The 21,867-nt window shown below is 52.3% G+C and overlaps 1 long non-coding RNA gene across 5 annotated transcripts; it reads left to right on the top strand.

The window, feature by feature from the left end:
* Positions 1-221: 221 nt before the first annotated feature.
* LOC139705767 (uncharacterized) lies at positions 222-21,661 on the top strand. 5 transcript variants are annotated; one of them, XR_011707585.1, is made up of 4 exons: positions 222-401; positions 11,182-11,289; positions 13,876-14,618; positions 18,107-21,661. It is a non-coding gene; the product is annotated as an uncharacterized lncRNA (long non-coding RNA). The 5 variants fall into 5 exon arrangements; XR_011707584.1 differs by having other exon boundaries at positions 16,383-21,661; XR_011707583.1 differs by lacking the exon at positions 18,107-21,661 and adding an exon at positions 15,284-15,698.
* Positions 21,662-21,867: the final 206 nt, after the last annotated feature.

The following is a 21,867-nucleotide window of genomic DNA, read 5'->3' as shown; positions in this document are numbered from 1 at the left end:
TTAGAAGAAATATGAAAATTGTCAACCACTCCTTCCTTAGGGGGTAAAAGCAACATTCAGCACCAGGGGCAGGTCAAGGCGAGGCAGTCACATGGCTGGACGCTGGGCCAATGGGGGCCCTGGGAGGACTCAGGCCCCGCCTCACCCCAACACCAGGCTCGCCTCTTCAGCTCATATAAGGTAAAAGGCAGATCAGCCTCCGCGGCCAGGGGACTGCGGGCAAGGGGCTGAGGGGAGGGGGATCCAGTGCCAGTCGCTTAAAAATGCCCCTGTGGTAGGAAGGGGTGCCAGAGGCCGGGTCAAGTTAGTTGAGAAGCAGTGACACCCCCCACCAGTCCCCAAACAGGCTGACCCCATCTCTAGGCCCCAAGGAGCCACACCTGGACCAGACTGCGGGACAGGTAAGAATCGGCAGCAGAGATGGGGGCCATGATGGGACCTCTGTGGCCTCCTCTCCAGGAGGAGGCTGTATGTGGGGTGCTCCTCCTTGCTCTCTTTCTAAGCCCTCCGCCTCCTGCCTCTTGGAGCCTCAGTTTACCCATCTGCACAGGGCCTGGTCTCGATGATCTCTAAGAGTCCGTCCAGCCCCACCCGGCTCTAATCTGCGGTCTGGGTCCTGTCATTGCTACAGTTAAATGGGAAAGGAGGAGAGGATGGAGTAGACAGAGTGACTGCCCTGCTGTCCCAAGCTTCACCTCAAGCCCAAGTCTGGGTCAGCTTCCCGGCTTCTTTGTAGACAGTTCTCTTCTTTGTTGTATGAGGTTTTGACTTCACAGTTCCAAGAGCCTGGGGCTCCTCCAGATAATAGTCTGAAGAAACAAAGCTGGGGAAGAAGCCGTGAGCTCAGGCTCTGGCAGGGAGGCGGAGGGTCCTGCAGGAGGAGCGGCCGGCTGCGCACGGAGCAGTGGGGAAAGACACTGGCTGTGGGGACGGGTGAGCCCAGGGCTCCAGCCCTAGCTTGGCCCTCAGTGCCCAGCTGTGTGGCCCTGAGCAAGCACCCTTCTCTCTCTGGGCCAGTTTCCCCATCTGTACGAGGAAGCCACTGGGCAAAATGGTCTCTACAGGATGTGACTTCTGAGACATTTGAGCCTGAGGGGAGCTGGCGTTGGAAAGTTCTCTGAGCAAAGTCTGAATTTGACCATAGTCTTGGAGCCCAAGTAGATGCCCAAAGCCCGTGGGAGCTTTTGAAGGCCAACCCTGAAATGATGGAAAGTGGCTGAGGGGTGTCTGGCTGAGGCCTCCCCAGGCTGTAGCCTCTAGGGCCAAGGGGCTAATCTCTGGACTTAGCGATACAGGAGTGCAGGACCTCAGGGCCGGATGTGGGGAAACCATGGAGGGCTTCAGGGGATAAAGTAGTGGGGCCAGGACTCTCGGAGGAAGGCTGAAATCCTGTGATGGGCTCCGTGGGAGGCTGGGCTGAGCAGAGGCTTAGGACTGGGACGCAGGGTCACACAGGCGACATCCCGGCGGGCTCCTCAGATCACACACTGACCACATCCAGGCCCAAATGCAGCACAGTCCTCCTGCGTCAGGGTGTCCAGCACCCTCACCTTCTTACTTCTGGCCTTATGTAACTGTCCTGAAGGAGGCTCTGGAATCCGGTTGAATGGGCCCAATTCTGGCTTGTTTACCTATCAGAAGAGTGACCCTGGGCAAGCCACTTGCCATCTCCGAGCCTCACCTTCTTCCTCTGTGAAATGGGTGCAGTCCTGGTTCTGACCTCACATGGCTGTTAGGAACAGTGAAGGACTTATGCCCCTAAGGAGCAGGGACTGGTGTGACAGTACAGTTAGACCCCGTTCCTTTTACAGAGCAAGGTAATGTTAGCTATGTTTACAGAGAAGAGGGTAAGAGCCAGGCAGGGAGTATCCAGAGCTGCTCAAGAGAGGCCAGGCTCAGGGAGGAGGTAAGATGGATATGAAATCAGAGGTGAGGGGCCAAGGTCCAGCCTGAGGTCCTTAAGGGTTGGTGGGGCCTACTTGCTTGTATGCATAAGGTGTTGTGTGGGTCAGGGGTCTCCCAGGTGCAGGGGTCTCAGCTACTGCATGCTCATCTGCTGATGGATGTCAGGTAGCCTCGGGATCTTTAGTGCAGGCTCCCAGGCATTCCCAGGTTTGGGGAAGTTTTAGGAACGATGGGCTATAAGCAGACTGGGACCCTCCCGGAGAGCTGTGAAGCCACAGAGGGGAAACTTAGCTCTAGGCCATGCAGCGAGCTTATGGCTGAGTTGGAACAGAACCTGCATCTCTGCCCAACTATGGGCTCCTTAAGATGGTACAAATAAGGACAGTTATATTGCTTTCATTTGTCGAGTGCTTACAAAGTCTAGTAACTACCTAACACCATTATATAAAAGAATGAATTCAATCCTCAAAAGACCCTGTGAGCTAGAAGCAAGTGTCCCTGATGCAAAGATTAGACACCAGAGGCACAGAAGCTTAATAAATGGTGAAGCTTGGACACTGTGTGTGTACTGGCTGCCCTGGGCTGCTGTGCCCCCCCAACCCCCAGGAGTCTCTAACCTCCTGCCCTAACCCTTGGCCACCCCAACAGTCCTGAGAAACCTCCCATCTGCCTTTTGGAAGCAAACAGAATATGTATGGAGGACTTCCCAGGAGACAAGTACTGGGCAGAATCACTTGAATTGTCATTTAGTTCTCCCAGGATGACTGTGAGGCAGGAAGCAGCATGATCCCATCCTCCCCAGTTTATAGAAAAAGAAAACACTGCAGCTCACCTGAGGCCATGCAGCTAAAAAGTGGTCCAGGGGGATCTGACCCCAGCCTGTGCAGCCCTAACCACACACTCTCAGCCCCTCTGTGAGCTAAGAGGAGGAATCCATCTTGAGGACACTGAAGCAAGGAGGAGCTGCCCCAGGGCTTGACCCACATCTCCTGGTTCTGAGGCCCCTGTTCTCCCTTCAGCCACACTGCAGCCCCTGGAGAGAGAGGAGTCGAGTCAGCCCTTTCTGGAGAAGAGCAAACATAGAGCCCTGCAAAATAGGAAGTTCTAGGCCGCAGCCACCACTGACCCATGTGGCTGTGCCAAACTCCCTGGGTGAGCCTCAGGGGCTCCCTAGATGGTCTCTGAGGTCCTCACTGCTGAGCTGTGCTGGGGTCCTGCCTCCTTCTGCAATGCTGCCATTAAGCAGTCCCGGGGGCTCAGGGCCTTGGGCTGGTTCAGAGCCACAGTAAAGGCTATTTCCAGTGGAATGTCCAGGTTTCTTGAAGTATGTTGTTGTCTAGTAAACAATGAAAGGGATGAGGCTGGATGTACTTCAGTGGCAGAACACTTGCCTGGCATGCAAGAGGCTCAGGGTTCCAAACCCAACACCACAAGAAAAAAAAAAAAAAAAAAAAAAGGAAAGAAGGAATGGAAATTAAACTGTGTGTGTTCTGCAGGATGCTGTGCTCTTGTCCATGTGCGTATCTAGATGCAGAGCTCTGGAAATCACAGGCCCCAGAGTGGGAGTGGGCATTGCCCCTGTGGCCTTCCCTAGCCCACCAGAACACATTTGCTGCAGTCCAATCAGAGGTACCCAGGGGATGGAGCTGCAGGAATTTGGGGGAAAGAGTCCACCGTGGCTGCCGCCTGCTAACAGCCTGTCTAGACAGGCCCCACGGGGCTCCGGTTCTCACCACACGTTGTAAGAGCACCAAGGCCCATCCCCTCCCTGCTTACAAAAGAGGCTTCTTGGCGGCAATGCTTCACCACCGAGACCTTTTCTCCAATTCAAAACATGCCTTAATGCACAGCAAGGATCCCCCACTCTCCTAGGCGCCCAGAGCCCAGCTTATTCAGCCCCTTTTTGTTTAGCTGAAGAGATGGAGGTTGATCCCCCCAGAACCAGGGGCTGTTGTGGGTTGGGGAATCCTGTGTCTACCAGATGAGAGGGCAGAGGGGATTCAGCAAGCTCTGAAGTGGGGCTAAGATGCTGTCGGCGCCTGCTAGGAGATAGGGTTCCATCCTGCCTCTGCCTTGAAGCCGCTGTGGGACCTTGGGCCACCTGAGCTCTCTGTGCCTCAGTTGCCTCATCTGTAAAATAGAGATGATAAGACGACCTGTCTGGCTAGCTTACTGAGTGGTTTGGATTAAATGAGATGAAACTTGTGAAACCCTTAGAACAACGATTGGCACAGTCGGCACTCATCAGCTTGGGCTGCCCCTCCCCCAGGTTATTGGAGACTTGAAGGGACAGCAGGTTAGATCAAGACTGGGGGAAGCCACCCCACCCTGGTACCTCCCCAAAAGTCCTCATCAGCCACAAGCCAAGGCTTCTCCTTAAAGACCCCTCCCCAGGCCCAAGCTGCGCTTCCATTGCGTGGGACCCACAGGCTTAACAGGTGCTCTAGCCAGGCACAGGGGCATACTCCGCAATGCCAAGGACTCCAAAGGCTGAGGCAGGAGGATGGCAAGTTTGAGGTCAGCCTCAGCAATCTAAGGAGGACCTCAACAACTGAAGGAAACCCTGTCTCAAAATAGAAAGGGCTGGGAATATAGCTCAGTGGTAAAGCACCCCTGGATCCATCCCTGGTACCCAAACAAAACAAAACTGCTCCACTGCCACTAGCTGTCACCCATCCTCTCCTCCTCCTCTTCCTCCAGGGAAATGAGGATGGGAGAAAGTGTCCAGAATGAGGCTGCTGGCATCTACAGAGGCTATGACACCGTAGCTGCACGGCTGGGCTTAGTCAGCCTTCTCAGGCCTGCTAGGCCTCAGGCATGTGGCCCAGTGTGCTAAGACCTGGATCAGGCCCTGCGACCAGCACACTGGGGGTGCACCCCAACCCACTGATCCCCTCAGGCTCAGATACCCAGTGTTGGTGATGGAAAGGAAACAGTTCAGGTGAAGGTGGTGGGTAGCAAGGGCGTGCTCTGGACAGACAGACAGGAGGAGAGAGAGCTCTGGGTGCAGAGGACTGAGAGCATCTTCAGAAGATAGGAGCCCATCTGGCTGGAGTTGAGGGTTGATCTAGAAGCTCAGTGAGGGAGGGGACTGGCAAAGTGGAGAGGGCCTGAGCTGCCGAGTGGCTTTGGCATCAAAACCACAGCCACACAGGAGTTGAGAAAGCCCTCTTTGGTATCTGTCCATCCCTTTCTTTAACCTGTTTGTCTCCTCTCCCAAAACATTGTCAGACCAAGAACCCCAGTGCAGGGGAGAGACCTGGGAATCTGGGCATCAAGTAATTCTCCAGTGTCAGATAATGGGGAGAAGAGACTTCATGGTGGGATTAGGAGGGACAGGAAGCCTAAGAGCTGCAGTCACCATTTTCAGACCTCTCCAGAACCTTCTGAGGAGCAGGAACTTCTTTGCTGCTCCAGAAGATAGGGTACAAAGCCCCATAAGGACAGATGGCAGCAAGATACTAGGAAGGAGTCTCCAGTTTGGAAATGGTGAGCTCCCCATCACCAGAAGTGTGCAAGATTAGCAGGAGTGACATAGAGAGAAGTTAGGTATCAGAAGCTTCTGGCTTTTCCCACCAGCAGCCTGGTTCATATGCCAACTCTAGCTGCCATCACAGAAATGAACCTCTCCCCTTCCCATAGCTGCCTGCATGTCAGATTCCAGCCAGACATGACATCAGCTCTGCCCTGACTTTGCAAAAGGGCCTCTTGGGAACTCTGCCTCCCATTTCCTTTCATCCCACTGCTGCCTTCTGCCCTTCCCAGGGGATCCCAGGCCTGGCCAGAGAGACCTGGAGCCTGGTTGTGAGACAGAGGTCCCTGGGGAACATTCAGCCAATGGCCTTCCACCCTGCAGGAATGAGACGGAGGGGGCCAGGGTCCCTGGGAGTCCTGTTCACACGCTCCCGAGAGTCTGCATGGAAATTCCAGGAGAGTCACAGGAAAACTTCTGATTTAGAACCAAGATGCTTTATTTATTTTTTTTCCTTTTTCCTCTTCTGCTCCATCCTTTCCCCCAGTAGTGGCTGGGGGTGTCGCCTGAAGCTGGAAAAGGAAATCAAGCATCCTTGCTGGGCTGAGTCACAGAAGACAGTGGAGAGAGATAAAGGCTGGGGGCAGGGGGGGGGGGACAGAGCAAACTGGGGGCATCCTTCTACCTTGCAGGACTTGGAGAGGTGAACAGTCATGTGAGAGAAGTCAAAAGCTAGCCAGGCCTGCTATGGGTCCTGGGGCATTGCACACGAACATTGACCAGGCCAGTAGGCATCCCTAGCTAATGACCAGAGCTACCTGATCCCAGGTTCAAGCTGGGCTTAGAGATTCAGCCCAGGGGCTCGTAGAATAAAGACAGAAGGGTTTCAGGATTGGAGATTCCAGGAACCTTGGGCAATGAGTCCCCAACTCACATCAAACATGAAACTAAAGCACACTGTCTCCATCTTATCCACCCTGGTGACCTGGTGTGGCACATGCTTAATAAACATTCCTGATGTCCAATCCTAAACTCTTAGCATCTTTGTCCTTTTGGAGGGCAAAGGACCTGAAACTGCATCAGAGTCTCTGTCCTTGTGTCAGATGCAGAAACTGAGGCCCAATGATAGAGAGAGGGAGAGACTGGTCCAAGGTCACCCTACCTTAGCATCTTTGAGGCTTCTTTGTTTTCTAGCAAAGATGGAGACTATGATATGTTCCTCACAGCCAAGGGCAGTGGGGACAGAGGAGAGGCAGGGACCCAGGAGGGATCTCTCTGTCTCTAAGGGGTAGTGGGAAGATGACAGCCTATATTGGCTTCTTGCTGCTCTGCCTAAGGAGTCCCTTTGTGTGGCCAGAGATGGTCCCCAAGATGGTCTGGCAGCTGCATATAGGAGTCCTCCTGTAGAGAAAAGAGCCCAAATGCTGAGAGGGACTTTATTCCTGGCTCTTCCTCAATTCTCTATGTGACCTTGAGCACAACCTTGAACATGAGGTCCCCTTGGCCTCAATGTATCCAGCAGCAGGCTGGACCCAACCAATTGGAGAAGTCAGGGATTCCATCTTCAGTCCCCCATGGGGCCTCCTCCCTGTCTCTGTTTCATCTTAGATTTTACCCACCCCACTTGGAGCAGAAAGTGGACCAGGGGCAAGAAGAAAACAGCAGCCAATGAATTATGCCCACGTTTTACTTCAATGAAATTCTATGAATTTCCTGAAATTCCCTGAGAGAGAGAGAAAAAAAGCCAGGAAGGCCTTTAAGATCATCCCAGTGAAGGAAGATGAGACCCAGGAGGGTCAGCAAATTGTTTGGGGTCATGCAGCAAGTCATGTGCAAACCGGAAGTAGACAGTGGGTCTCCTGACTCCCAGATCAGTGCTCTTTCAACTGACCATCCTGCACTTCAAAATGACAGGCACAAAAGCCATCCTCCTATGGACCCGGCCATCCATTCACCTGGAGCACTCAAAGTCTCAGGCAGGGAGCCTGCAATCCTTCCTCTAAGATTCAGTGTTCTCTTCCATAAAGCAGGGAGGTGGGATGGAGCACATGTCTCTAGGAGCCTGTACCAGCAGGACCCCAGGGCTTTCCTGGGTGGCCCCCGCTACCCCCACCTCTGCCCTTTTCTCAGAGATTGTACAGGACCTAGGCGAGGAAATCCCACCCAGAAATGCCCCCATCCAGTCCTGTCCCACCCCAGACCCCACGGCTGGGCTTCATCCAGAATTAGAGGCTCCAGCTCAGCTTCCCTCTGAAGATCTGGATTTTTCTTACCATAAAAGGGCAAGAGTGCCTCTCTTGGTCCCTGCCGCCAGCCCTGCTGGGGGAAAGGCTGAACTATTTTTAGAAAACCCAAGGGTTTGCTCCTGAAGTCAGGATGGAGCTTGTCTGCTTCTGCACCCCGGAGCCCCTTCCCATCTCTCCCTCCCTCCTCCTCCCATCCTCTCTCTTCTGTGCGTCTTCCTCTCACCCTCTTGCTCTCAATCTCCATCAATGTCTCTCCCTTTGTCTTTCTCTCCCTCCCACCTCACATCTCTTTTCTCTTCCTTCCCCCTCCCTTATCCCTGTCCCCCAAATCTCTTCATACCCAGTTTCCCTCCCCCATCTCCCTCCCTCAGATCTTTGTGGTGATTGGAGAAAGTAACACATCTGCGCCCCCACCCCCTTCTGAAAAACTATTTACAACATCAATTCCAAACATCCGCCATCTGGTTCTAGGAAGGGCCAAAAGTTATTTGGAGAAGGAAGTCACGATTATTCCATCTTCAAGGCCACAGGAACTTAAGGCCCTCTTCTCTCCCACCTTCCTCCAGGGGCCCCTGTGTTATTATCTGATGAATTATGCCCCCTTAGGGAGGCAGGACCTTGGCTGGGGTACCAGCTGGGCCTTTGGTAGCATGCATTGCTTTGAACTTATTGCTTCTTCTCTTTGTGCCCCTGCTTCCTTATGCAAACAGTAAGTTTAAAACAAGGATCCTTCTAGTACTAACGCTCCGAGACTTCAGGTCCTGCTGCAGAAAATCCTCCTGATCCAGGTCATAGAGGCCAGTTTGGGGCTTAGCAGTAAGGAGTGGGTTGAGGGTGGGAGTCTCCCTGGGAGGCCCTGTATACTGTGAGGTCCAGTACTCTCCCTACCACATCACATGCATGTGGATCCCAGGGCCCAAAGAGTGGAAGACCCTTGTCCCTGGTCACACAGCAAACATATCTACAGGATGCCTGGTGCTTCACCTACTGCTTTCCCCATGCAACTTTTATCAGGAGAAACTGTTGGTTTTATTATCCCAAAAGCATCACATGTCGCTGAAACCCTCGAGGCCCCTGTTCTTTGCAAAGACTCAGGACAGAAGGCAGAACCAATGCCTTTATTGTGGTAGTGGTTTTTGTTGCTTGTTTTTTTTAACGCATGCACCCCAGGCAAGAAAAAGATACTGGGGAAAGAGGCAGAGGAGTGACCAAAATAAGAAGCCTCCTTGCTTTTAGTGCCATGTGGTCTTCACCAGGGCCCAAGTGGTTTTTACTTAGACAAAGTGCTTTCTCTGTTCACAATCTCCCACCACAAAGACCAACACACACCTGGAAAATGACATGAGATCCTGACTCAGGTTATTCCTCTAAAAATGGTGCCATGAATAATCTGGGTCTGCAGGGGAGCCATGGAAGTACCTGTTGGGCTGCCTGATACTGACATTCCCCTTGTCACCTTGAGCAAGTGCTGTAACTTCTGAGAGCCTCAATTTCCTCATCTGGAAAATGGGGATTAAGAGCAATACCTAAGTCATAAATGATCACGAGGATCAGCTACAAATACTTTGACAAGGGGGAGCTACCTCCAAAGCCCAGATGCTGTTAGCTACTCTTAGGACTGAGCAGATCCCAAAGTGCCTGGTGCACAGGAAGACAGATAGGTGAGAACTCCTATCCTCCCACGCTTCCCCAGTTTTTGCCCTCACTGGAAGGCCAGGGTGACAGCAACCGTAGGAATCCTGGTCTGCAGGCCCCTCCCACGGTGGGCTGAGCTACTGGAGGTAGGCCCCAGGGCCCTAGGCCAGGCAAGCCTGGGGCCCCTTTTCTTCCCTCTTTTCCCTGTGGGTTTGTTTCGGCCTCATACCCCTTTCCCAGGGCTTGCTGAAACGTCCTGGAGCTCCCCTCCCTGGGGAGGAAGTGGGGAGCGTGTGAGACTGGTGAACTCTGTGGGGGTGCCCTGGGAATAGAGGCCCAAGGAAGCCATGCACAGAGGGGACAGAAGGAGGGCTCCTGGCTCCCACAGCCAGCTTCCACATCTGCCCTGGATGCCGGCTGAACCTCCACCCTCCTCCTGGCTGCCCGTGCTAACAGGGGCAACTGTGACCATGTATCTGGGCTTACTGTGTGCATGGGTCTGTGCTTGCACTCGCATCTGCCTCACTTGACCATCACAAACAAGGTGGTGAGGTCAAAGCCAAAGTTCAGAGAAGTGAAGACACTGGTCACACAGCTTGTAAGGGCCAGAGGTGAGATGCAAAGACAGGGACCCGATGTCTTCATTTTTTTCCAAACATATGGCAAAAACCTGGGCTCTACAGCTCAGGGCGGGAAAAGGTTGTAGGGATGTGTGCCTGTGTGAGGAGCTGGGGACGGGAGTTGTGGCAAGGAAGCCTCTCTGGGAACAACCAGGTTCATGAGCATGCTTCACGGGCTCACGCAGAGCCCTGGCCTCAGCCCTCTCCCCACAGCGGTGCCATCTGGCCCACAGATGTGGCCCATTCCCAGCCCCTCATGTTTCTTGGAAATGAACAAGGCCAGGAGAGGCCACTGGGCTTTTGCAATGACCATTACGATGTGAGCTTTGTTTTGTGGTCATCCAGCTGGCTCCTGCCCATGCTCAAGGGACAGCCGAATTGAGCATGCAGAGCCTGGGTCCAAGTCTGCCTCTGACACTGGTCGGCAGATGACCCTGAGTAAACCATACTGCCTCTTTGAACTCACCCCTGGCAGTGTCTGTGAGCGTTCTGACTGACGGGAGAGTATCTCCCAAGCTGCAAGCCTGGTACTGTTGGAAAGGGTCACAGGTCTAGCTTAGCCCCAGATTTCAATCTACCGCTGTCTGGCTCCTTTCCTATGTGTGGGGCTGGAAGTGTGGCTGCTGGTCAGAAGTGCCTGTGGGAAATTTCCTTCCAGACCAGTGCTTTTGCTGATGGAGTCTGACTGTGCTAGAAGGAAAGGTAACTCCTCTAGTCATGAACCTAAAAGTTTCTCTGAAGACCCTCTTTCAAAGCCAGGTAGGGCTGGGCATGTGGCTCAGTGGTAAGGTATATGTGCTGTATGTGCAAGGCTCTGGGTTCAATCCCTGGCACTGCAAAACATTTTTAAAAAGAAGAAGAAAACCAAAGCTAGGTGGCAAAGCAGGGAAACTGGAGCCCTTGGGGCCTGAAAACTCTATAGGGGATTGAGCCCAAGACTTGTATGTGTGTGTGTGTGTGTGTGTGTGTGCGCGCGCGCCCGAGCACATGTGCACGGGGTGGGGGGGCAGGTGGGTGGGGGGTCGGGGGAGGCTCTCTATCACTAAGCCACATCCCAGCCCTTTTAGTTTTTTATTTTGAGACAGGGACTCACTAAGTTTCTGAGGCTGGCCTTGAACTTGTGATCCTCCTGCATCAGTTTCCCCAGTGGCTGGGATTACAGGTATGCACTACCACAAGTGGCTAGCTCAAGACTTCTGAGCTGGTGATAGCCAAGGCAGCCTGATCAGGAACTTGGGAGGCCATGACTCTGGCCAGAAGGCAGTTGGCATGCCTCTGACAGGTGGGGTATTTGTTTCTTTAGACAAGGCACTGGCTGTACCACCCTGGCACTAGACAACCAAGAACCCCAGAGAGGGAGCCTCCTGGAGACCAGAGGAGGGAGGCGGCAGGCAGCCCTGGCAGCAGAACTGTGAGTATTCCCCCTCCATTCATCCACACACCCCGCTCAGCAGGCAGCACCTGGAGTAACCGGGACCCTTGGAAAAGGCCCCATCCTGCCATCATGACCCAGAAGCCAGGCCTCAGAATGCTAATGAGCAGCCAGGCACAGTCGTACACGCCTGTAATCCCAGTGACTGGGGAGACTGAGGCAGGAGAATTGCGAGTTCAAGGCCAGACTCAGCAACTCAGTGAGATCCTGACTCAAAATAAAAAAATGAAAAGGGCTGGGGATGTGGCTTGCTGGGTTCAGTCCCCAGTACCAGGAAAAAAAAAAAAAATGCTGAAGAGAACTTGGTCAAAGGAAAGTCCCTGCAGATGAGTGGCACTGAGGGTCATTCAGGGCTGTTAGGGTCTGGGTTAAAGGTGAAAAGAAATGAAACCAAAGAAGGGAAAATCAACCAGGAGCCAAGAAATCATCCCACCCCACTTTCCCTACAAAATAGCCACACAAAGCCCATGTGACAGGATGGCCAAGAGAATCAAAGACATAAGACCAGTAGTAACCTTGCCTAGAAAGAAATGAACAGAGTCAGAATCCAGAGGCAGGACAGTCACTGAGCCTCTCTGAGTCTCGTTCTAACCAACCAGGTCATCTGGCTTTGGGAGCCCTCCTGTGGGCAGGCTGTCCCAAGTGGGCAACCCTTAGCACACGGTGAAGCGCAGGACAGGTGGCAGCCATTTCTACCACTGATCATAAACTTCCCATGCTTGCCAATTGCTGAAGACACTTCCATGCTCACAGCAGGATGGGAATGGGCAAGGTGAGGTGCCAGCTCTGTAAGACTGGAGGGGAAACTGAGGCCCGGGAGGTGAAGGAACCCACTCAGAGTTGCACAGACAGAGAGTTACAGAGGGGACTTCTGGCACCAGATCTCATGTGAATGGGAAAATGGGGAGAAGATTTACCCCCATCTGGCTCCTTTCCTATGTGAGAGGAAAGGGGAGTGGAGGGGAGAGAGAAGGAAGCTGCGCTCCAGCAAGGAACTGACACCTGGGAAGGGGGACAAAGGGACAAAGCCCAGGCCTGTCTTACATAACACAGTCAACCAACCTGTTCACCCTGCACGCTCCATACGTGTGTGCAAACGTGCACCCCAGCACAGCGGGCACCCAGTCCTCCCGCTAACAAATGAGTCACAGAGACTGGGTCTAAACAAATTGGATTAGAAGGGCTGCAGGCGCCTGCCCCACCCCCACCCAACACCCACTGTCCAGCTCCAACACTAAGCAGGCCTGCAGGACTGCCAGCTGTGGTCTCTCAGCCACACTGACAGCCAGTCCCCGGCCCCCAAGCCCCACCTCCAACCCTCGGGAAGGGGTCCTAGAGGATGCCAGGATGATGGATGGGGTGAGGGAGGTTCCAAGGCCGCCTCAAGAGCACACAGGAAGTCAGCGCTTGTGTGAGGCACATTTCCGAGCTGTTCCCAGAAGCCCACCCCCACCCCCTCAGCCTCCCTCTTTCCAGCCTCTCCCACCGTCGGTGGTGCCTGGCTGGGACTTGGGACCAGCCTGAGGCTCCAAGTAGAACCCAGAATCCAGGCTCTGAGCACAGGTACCTGTCACCTCTCTGTCCCACAGCTGGGCTGAGCGGGAAGTGGTCAGCTCAGGAGGCCATTCTGACCATCTGGGATGACACTGTGCCACGGGCACTGTAGAAGAAAGAAAAACTTGTGAGACAAGGCTATCTTTTTTTTTCAGGGTGAGTGTCAGGGTACTTGGAATTGAGCCCAGGGGCACTTTATGCCTGTGCTATATATTCCCAACCCTTTTTAATTTTTATTTTTTATTTTGAGACTCAGTTGCCACACAAGACAAGGCCATCTTAAGGGTGGCACCTGACTGCTTTTTCATGGATTTTTTTTTCTAGAACCAGGGATTGAACCCAGGGGTGCCTAACCACATCCCCAGCCGTTTTTATTTTAACTTAGAGACAGGGCCTCGCTAAGTTGCTGAGACTGCCTTTGAACTTGCCATCCTCCTGCCTCAGCTGTCCAAGCTGCTAGGATTACAGGTGGGCACCAGCGCCCCTGACTTTCATGGGTTGTGTTTTTTAATCCTGAGAATGTGCCTTGGAGTTAGGGGATTGTGCCCATGGTGCAGGTTGACCTGTGAAGCTTTTTAATCCAATGATTCCACAGAACCCCTTTCTGAGCCATGAGTCTGTGCCAGGCACTATGTGATGTGCCAAGAACACCAAGATGAATGACCTTGTAGCTCCTGTTCCTGTTGCTTAAAGGAATTGTCCCCCTTGGGCTTGGTCACTAGGCATTCGGGTCTTCCAGGGGAGTGGCTCCAGTGTAATCTCTTTTCATACAGCACCTATAAGTGGCTGCATGTTTCCACCAAGAGGAATCTCAGCCCATTCAGAACCAGACCCTGATATCAGATAGTCCCAAGTTGGAAGGCTGTCTCACACCTTGTCAGCTGGATAGCTATTGTCAAATGACTTGGCCTCTCCGAGTCTGTTTTCTTTTCTGCAAAATAGGGATTCAAAAGCTCCCACCCCATAGGGCTGATGGGATTTATTTTTATTTTCCATACTCCCATTTGACAGAAGGAGAAACAGATATATGGAGAAGAAAGGGCTTAGCAGGTCACACTGGGTCAAGTCAGGACCAGGTAGGTCCCCTCCTCTCTGGATGATTCTCTTCCACCATCCCTTATCCCCATATGAATCCTCCCACCCACTCTCCCCAAGCAGCCAGAGGCCAAGACAGTTTGGTTTATACAGGTGATAACTGGGGCAAGTCCTGGATTCTGCTCTGCCCTCCATAGCAGCATAGTTCCAGGTGACCAGCAGTGTCCTGCAGCCCTTTGCCTGGTGGTGGAGGTGGGGAGGGCTGGGCAGGCTCCCAGCCCAGACCAGCCAGGCCATATAAGGAAGGAGCCCTGGTCAGCCTCCTCGCGAGGCCTGGTGAGAAAACCCAGACAGCCACTGTTTATTTTCTCCCTCCCAGCCTCCCCTTCACCCACCCTTCCCCAGAGCCTTCCAACAGCCCGCTGACCAAGTTTCCCCCAACCCAGAGACGTTTCCTGGAGACATCAAGAAAGGGAGGGGAAACAGTGTGTTCTCCTGGGAGCAGACCCCCAAGTTACCCACAGCCAGCACTGAAAGCCACCAGGTAAAACTCTTGACACCACCTGGCTCAGTCACCTCCTTTAACAGAAGGGGAAAGAGCGCCACAGAGAGGAGAGGGGCCTGGCGTGAAGTCACTTGCCAACTGGCGACAGAACCAAGACTCCCAAACGGCTTCCCCCATCTCCCCTGGGATCCAGTGTGAAGGAGCCTTTCATGGGGTAAGTGAAATAGGGGCCAGAGAGCCCCTTCTCAGGGAGGCCCTCGCTTGAAGGAAACAGGGGATGGGACAAGTGCTGCCTGCCAGCCCAGCAAGTGGGCAAGACTCAAAGGAAGTGTTCCAGGGGCCAGAGAGCCAGGAGGAAGGACACCCTGCCTGGACCTCTGCCCCTCCCCCCAGCTCAGCAGTACCACCTCCTCCTCCAGGAAGCCTGCCCAGCTCCCCCAGGGATTGGAGCCTCTTTGTCCTCTAAGCCCTTGGCAGTCCTTTCATGGGGTCTTTCTTGGCCCTCTTAGGTCTGCCTTCCTCTCTCTCAGCCTGACTTTGCCACACTAGGGCAAGGACTGTGTCAGATTTGGTCCCATCTCCCTCTGCATGTAAATGAGGCACTTGCTCTGCTGTGTGAACAGATGTGGTGATGAGATCTTGTCCCAAAACCAGAGACTGGGACACTGGTCAAGAGATGAGACATCTGTATAGAGGTCAACAGTGAGGGACCTGGGGTTGGCTGTTCTGAGTGAGGAATCCCAGTGCAGGTCTTTGCTCTCTGCCTTTGGAAAATTCCATTCCCATGGAGCCTCAGGGTGTCCACAAGGATTTGCACAATTAAAGCATTTCAATAAATGACCATTCTTATTATAGTCATCATCAACATGATTGTCCTAGATGCAAAGGGACAGATCTAGGCAGCCTCTAGCCTGGGGAAGGACAGACCCAAGGGCCCATCGGAGATGGAAGCAAAGACCTCCTGTGCCAAAGGCTGCATCTCAGCCCCCTGCCCGGGCACCAGTCTCTCCCAGAGAAGCATGGGACCTCCTACTGCTGGTTCCTGCCTCTCATCCCAGGAGACCTGCTGTCTTGGATGTGTCTTTCACCCACAGGGTGAGGTTGAAACGGCCCCTCCCCAGGTGCAGTTCAGGCTCTGCAACCCTAGAATTGTTACCTCCCATTCCTGGTCCTCCAGCGGAGGTGGACCTCACCAGCTGTCTGAAGATCAAAAGGCATCAGGCATCATTTCCCACACTCAGCCATTCCCATGCTCATTTTATTTTGTAAGTTGAGTCCTTTTTTTTTTTTTTTTTTTTTTATACTGGGGATTTAACCCAGGGGCACTGGACCACCGAGCCACCTCCCCAGCCCTATTTTGTATTTTATTGAGAGACAGGGTCTCACTGAGTTGCTTAGTGCCTCACTCTTGCTGAGGTTGTCTTTGAACTCACCATCCTCCTGTCTCAGCCTCCCTAGCTATTGGGATTCTAGGCCAGCGCCAGTCCTTTGGAATGCTAAAGTAGAAACAGTTGCTTAAATGGTAAATACTTAAATGAAACACTGTAACACTGTCCATAGTTAAAAATAAATACAATGAAAATGAAACAACATTGTTAACACTTTAACCTGAAACTGTGGCTGGTCAGGCCCTGGGCCTGAAGCCAGGTGGGTGATAAGCAGGACTCAGGAAGGTGTCCCAGGCAGGACAGCACCGAATGGAGAATTTTCTCCCCCTGATACATTGAAGGACTGAAAGCAAATCAACGTGGAACAACTGAGTCAGTGCTGAGGTCACCAATTCCCAGAATCACTCACTCTACTCCTGCCCTTGGAGGCCAACGGTGGTGCAGAGGAGTGGGCTTTGGCAGCAGTCACCCAGGGACGGTGGGGATTCCTTCTCAGCTTGACTCATGGGAGTGAAGCTGCACTTTTTTAGGATAATCATCTGGCTCTCACTGAGATCTCCCTTGGTCAGGCTAAACACCTCCCCTCCCAGGGAACAGGAGCTGCGGGGTATGGAGCAGACAGGCCGTCCCTGACCCCCAAATGAGGCCAGTGTCCCCATTACCAGCCAGCCAAATGCACTTGGAAAGAAGTTTCTGCAGGAAAATTCCAGATAAGAAGAAGGCAGGGCTGTTCCATTAGCAGACCATCAAAAGTGGCCTGCCCTGAGCAGCAGACCAGAGGACAATGCCCTCCCTCCCCCCAGAGCTCAGATGGGACCTGATGTCAGATTTCTGCTGGAGACAGAGTAAACATGTTTGTTTGTTTTTAATGGAGCCGCATATTTTTTTCTGTTCTCTCCCAGCCCTGAGGAAAGTCTGCTCACCCCCTTCACACATCTCTGAGAGCACATGTCATCTGGCATCAAGGCCACCATAGTCACCAACAGCCAAAGCGGGAGGGTCCTCTGGGGAGCCTGAGACCTTGGCAGAGCAGGAGGAATGGGGAAGGGCTTCACTCACCTGGAAGTTCTCACCCATGTCAGGCCCAAAGGAGAACATGCATTTAATCAGCCACCACATGACACTCTCTGTAGCCCATCACCCTGGACAAAGCCATCAGCAAGAGCTAGGGACCCCTCAATTAACAAGACATGGGGCACTGTCTTCAGGGAACTGGAAATCTAACCAGGTCAGACACCCAGGCAAATAACTCCCATACTAGAGAGAGCGAGACTGAGGAGATGGTTCATCCACTCAGCCAATGCTATGGGGCATCCACACTGACAGACCCTGATCTCAGGGCTGAGGACAGTTGCCAGGGCTCTTCCCTTGCAGATGGGCCTCACATCCACAAGTGAAAACCACAACTCAAGAGCAGTAAAGGAAAAGAGTGGTCCAGGATAGGGAAGCATGTGAAGCAGGGTGTCCTGAGATCTAAAAAGTCAGGGACAGCAGCCCGAGGTGGTCGTTTTAGTAGAGACAGCACACCAAGAAGATATGGTTGGGGGAGGGAGGGGGACAGCCCAGCACCAGGGCAATGGGGAGCCCCTTCCAGAGTATCAGCCCAGGGAAGATTGAGCACATTTGCATTTTGAAAAGTCACTTTGGGAGGATGGGTAAGAAGAAAGAAGGAGGAGGAAAGGGAAGACAGGTTGGATACAGTGTTTAATGAATAAATGTCAAGTACCAAGATGCTGTTTGATTGGGGTGCATCACACATAAAGATGAGGCATAGGGTCAAAAACGGAGGTCAGCCTACTTGATGATTCCAATTATCGAAATGTCCAGAACAAGCAGATTTATAGAGGCAGAAGATGGTCTACCAAAGGCTGGGGTTGGCTAAGAAAGGGGCTTTCTTTATCTTGGGAGAGGGGGGTTGGTGATGAAATATTCTAAAACGTATTGTGATGATAGTTACACAACTTTGTGATTAAAAGCCATTTAAGACCAAACGTAATGGCACATGCTTATAATCCCAGTGACTTGGGAGGCCAGAGCAGGAGGATCACAAATTTGAGACCAGTCAGCAATTTAGTGAGACTCTGTCTCAGAACAAAAAAATGAAAGGGGCTGGGGATGTAGCTCGGTGGTAAAGCACCCTGGGGTTCAATCTCTAGCCCAAAAGGAAAAGAAGAGGAAGGTCGAGGTTTGATCCCAGAGGTCTTCAATGTCAGGCCAAGGACAGGAAACGCTGCTGAGATAGTTCCAGCAGTCCCCGGGGCAGAGCTGGAGGGGTGGAACTGAGGTCCCCTCTCATGCCCCTTCTCCTGTCCAGGGAGGAGTGCCCACCACCGGCCAGCCAAGCGGAGCAGTGCAGCGCCCTGTCCCCCAGCCTGAGGTGCAGTGCTGCATCTCTGGTCAGTTGGGAGTCTGAGATGAAGCACTGTAGCTCGGGAAGGGAGAAGTTGTTCTGCAGCCATCATCCTGGAAGCGGTAAGTGAGGTACCAGGAAGGATAGACGGGGAGTTCACAGAATGCAGACCGTCAGCAGCTGGCAGAGGTGGGGAGGTTCTACCAGTCTCACGATGGGCTTTGTGATTCCAAGCAGGCCCTGCCCCTGTGAACCCAGAATGTCCATCTGTAGCACGAGGTGTTGAGCCACTCCGTGGAGACTGCTATCTAGTAATCTGCCTCCACATCCTCTTTCTGAGCCCACAGCGGACACTGCTAATCCGTCAAGGCAGCCATTCTTGAAGTGTTTGGATATGGCTTTAGAATCCTGCTCAACTGAGACCTGGACAGTCACTCTTAATGATTTGGAGCTGAAACCCATTTATCATGTGTAGATCAGACAATTCCTAAAAACCCTTTTAGCCCTAGAGACACAAGTCCTGGGCTTTGAGTCAAGGTCTTTGCTCTCTGAGCTCCTAATCTTGGATCTGGGCTGTTGCCTAAATGAGTGCAGGCATCTCATAAATGTGTGAGCTCTCCCAGAGGCTTTGGACAAACAATGGCAGCAGAGGAGAGCCACTGGGCTGGCACAATTTTATTTAACCTCCTCCGTAGCTTGGGAGAAGGACCGTGTCACTGGGCCACTTTACAGAGAAGAAAACTGATGCTCTGTTAAACGACTTACCCAAGGTCACACAGACTGTGCTGAGCCGATGTTGTTCCCTCATCTATCTCCAGATCCACATTCTCACACATCAGTGGTGATTATGGAATCCAGGATTGCATAATGTTCATATGTGTTCATACCTGGGGTAACTTTAGCAAAGACAGACCCAAACACTTGCATGAAGCCTTTCCCCTGCTCTCTGATCTCATTTATTTCCTCACTAGGTCCTGTACTATCCCATTTTACAATGAAGGAAAGCCAGGGCTCAGAGGTTAAGTGATTTGCCAGGGGTCATCAGCGAGGAAATTGCCAGAGACTGGGAACTCCATTTGCCCAATTGGTTTAGATTCACCCCTCTGACTGGAGCCTCAGGAATACACGAGACCCATGGAGATCACAGAGGCGGAGGAAGGGGGTTGAGTCTGGGATCCGGGTTGCCAAATGTTTCTGATGGACATCGTCAGTCTGGGTTTGATGACAGGGAAGGTACTTTCCAGGGCACTTGAAGTTCCAGTCACTACTCTTCCCAGAGCAATGGGCTGTATCCTGTGAAACATGGCACCCACACTGACCGCTGCAGCCATGGCTGGATGCGGAAGAAAACCCCAGCTGGCCTGTAGGGACATGGCAGCCTTGGTCCTGAAGGCCACTCACTCTCTCCCACCTTGTCCTCACGGTCCAGTTTTCCCAGGAATCCCTTGGATGCTAAGATGGGGATTCCTGGAAATACTGTTCTTGAGGTCACGGTTTAGCAGCTGGATTCGCCTCCCTCCCACCCTAGCAGTGCCCCGTGGGATGAGGGTCAAGGAGAAGGTCATGCACTGGAGGTAAGAGGGCTTGTGAACCATGTTCTTGACCTTTAAGTTGCTTTTCTTTCCACTGTGTCCATTTCGTAACATCCCTGTGAGGCTGGATGTGGGAACTTCAGCATTGTCGCACTCTGGAGAAGCTTGTTCCAAGTCACACAGCTGAGCAGTGGTTGAACCAGGACACCAGGAGGCATGAGCTCCTCTCCATCCCTCCCCACCCTCCCCCACTTCCCTGCAGGGCTTGCGATAGGAACGACAGTATCGTATCCACGTTACTGAGAAACTAATACATGCACATGAATTTATTTTAAAAGTTTATTAAATCAATTAGGTAAACTGCAAACCATAAGGCTTAATTTGATTTGGAAAGCAGCCACAGAAAAATGGAAAAAAATTTTAATCAGAGAAAACAAGACTCAGGACGCCCTCTTGTGGTGCTTCTACTCACTGCAGTGCCCTGAGATCATCCTACACAATACCTCTAACCTTGCTACAAGGGTCAGAATTCAGGTATTGTTCTTCCTGCACAAGCACACACATGCGTTACACATACACACACATACACACACACACACACACAGACAGATGCCTTCTATCCGAATCATCTCCTTTATCTTTTTGCAGTATTGGGGGTTGAACTAAAGGCCTCACACATGTTAAGCCCTCTACCTACCTACACTAGCTACTCTACACCCTACCACTAAAGCTACTTCCTCAGCCCTTTTCTTCTAAAATTTTGAGAGAGTCTTGCTAATTCTCAGAGTCTGGCCTAGAGCTTGTGCCTCAGCCTCCTGAGTAGCTGGGTTATAGGCATCACCACCATGCGCAGCCCCAATCAGTTGAGCCACTTACATCTTATTTACCACTTTGCTACTTACAAAGCAGCCATCATTTACAGTTCACTTTTTATTCCAATGCCCAGTGTCATCCTCAAAGTTCCACTAAGGTTAGTAGGGTTAGTGAGGTTGAGAGGTAAAGTGACCAGCCCAAGGTCACCCAGACAGCCAAAGGCAGAGAAAGCACAGATTTCAAGTTCTGTGGCCTCTGTCACTGTTTTAGCCAAAGCAAAAACTACAAAACTAAAAGAGACTGCCTCCCCCACTACATAGAGGGAATGTTAACTAAATAAATGCCCCAAATCCTAAACTAGAACTTTCCCCAAACTCTTCCTAGTGCTTTTCATGGATTTGGTAGAGGTAACTGTCATGGCCCCAGAAACCTCATTTTGGGGTCTGATGGCCACATTCCCAGGGACCAGGTTGTTCCCACAAATGTCCCAGGCTGTGTTCCTAACAGGCCATGTTGGAGATCTTCAGGAAATAAGACTCATACACGGAGACTGAGGCTGCCTGACCATAGGAATATCAGATTTGCTAGTAAAAATAGCAATAATGGCTTCCCCTTTTGACTGTTCATAACTCGCCAGGGACTGAGCCGAACATGTGTGCAAGCCTGGTCTCAGTTCTCCCGGCAGCCCACTGAAGTCAGTTCTACTACTTAATTCATAGACAAGAGATCCAAGGCTGAGAGAGGTCGAGAGATTTAGCAGAGACCACACATGGTGAAGCTGGCATCAAATCAAGTCTGTGTTTCTGCTTTTAACCATGACATGTGGTCCCCCATCCCCACTTGGCCTGGTTGGTGGGGCTCTGTGGTGGGGAGGCTTACCCTTTGCTGAAACCCAAGTGGCCTCTCCTGTGCTATGTGACTATAATAAAGTGCTGAACTCTTGGCTCATTTCCTGTTTCTTCCTGAGAACATGGAAAGACCCTCCTCCTAACAGCCCCAGATAAGGTAATCCCCCACCCGCCACCCGGTGCTTCCTATCATCCACCACTTCCAGAGGCAGCAGAGATAGCAATCAGGGGCCACCTCCAGGCAATCAGATGCCACCACTGTCTAGGAATGTAGGGCTGGGAGAGCATCCCTTGGGGCTCAGCAAGGACCACGGAGCCCTGGCAGCCTGGCCATGTGACAGCCCCTGTCCTTCAGTCTCAAAGGTGTGACTCATCTGGTCAAACAGGAGTCACAGAGTCTAGAATCTGAGGCCAGTTCACACCTCACACAACATTTGGATTCCTAGTGCCCCGCAGGCATTAGCCAGGTTGCACAATGACATTGGGCTTCAGCTGTACCATGGGCAGCAGGGCCAGTGGGGACACTGTTAGT

This window comes from Marmota flaviventris, chromosome 5 (assembly GCF_047511675.1).
Source record: "Marmota flaviventris isolate mMarFla1 chromosome 5, mMarFla1.hap1, whole genome shotgun sequence".
Classification (NCBI taxonomy): Eukaryota; Metazoa; Chordata; class Mammalia; order Rodentia; family Sciuridae; genus Marmota; species Marmota flaviventris.
Note: the sequence above shows the minus strand (reverse complement) of the source record. Positions and strands in the feature narration are given on the sequence as shown.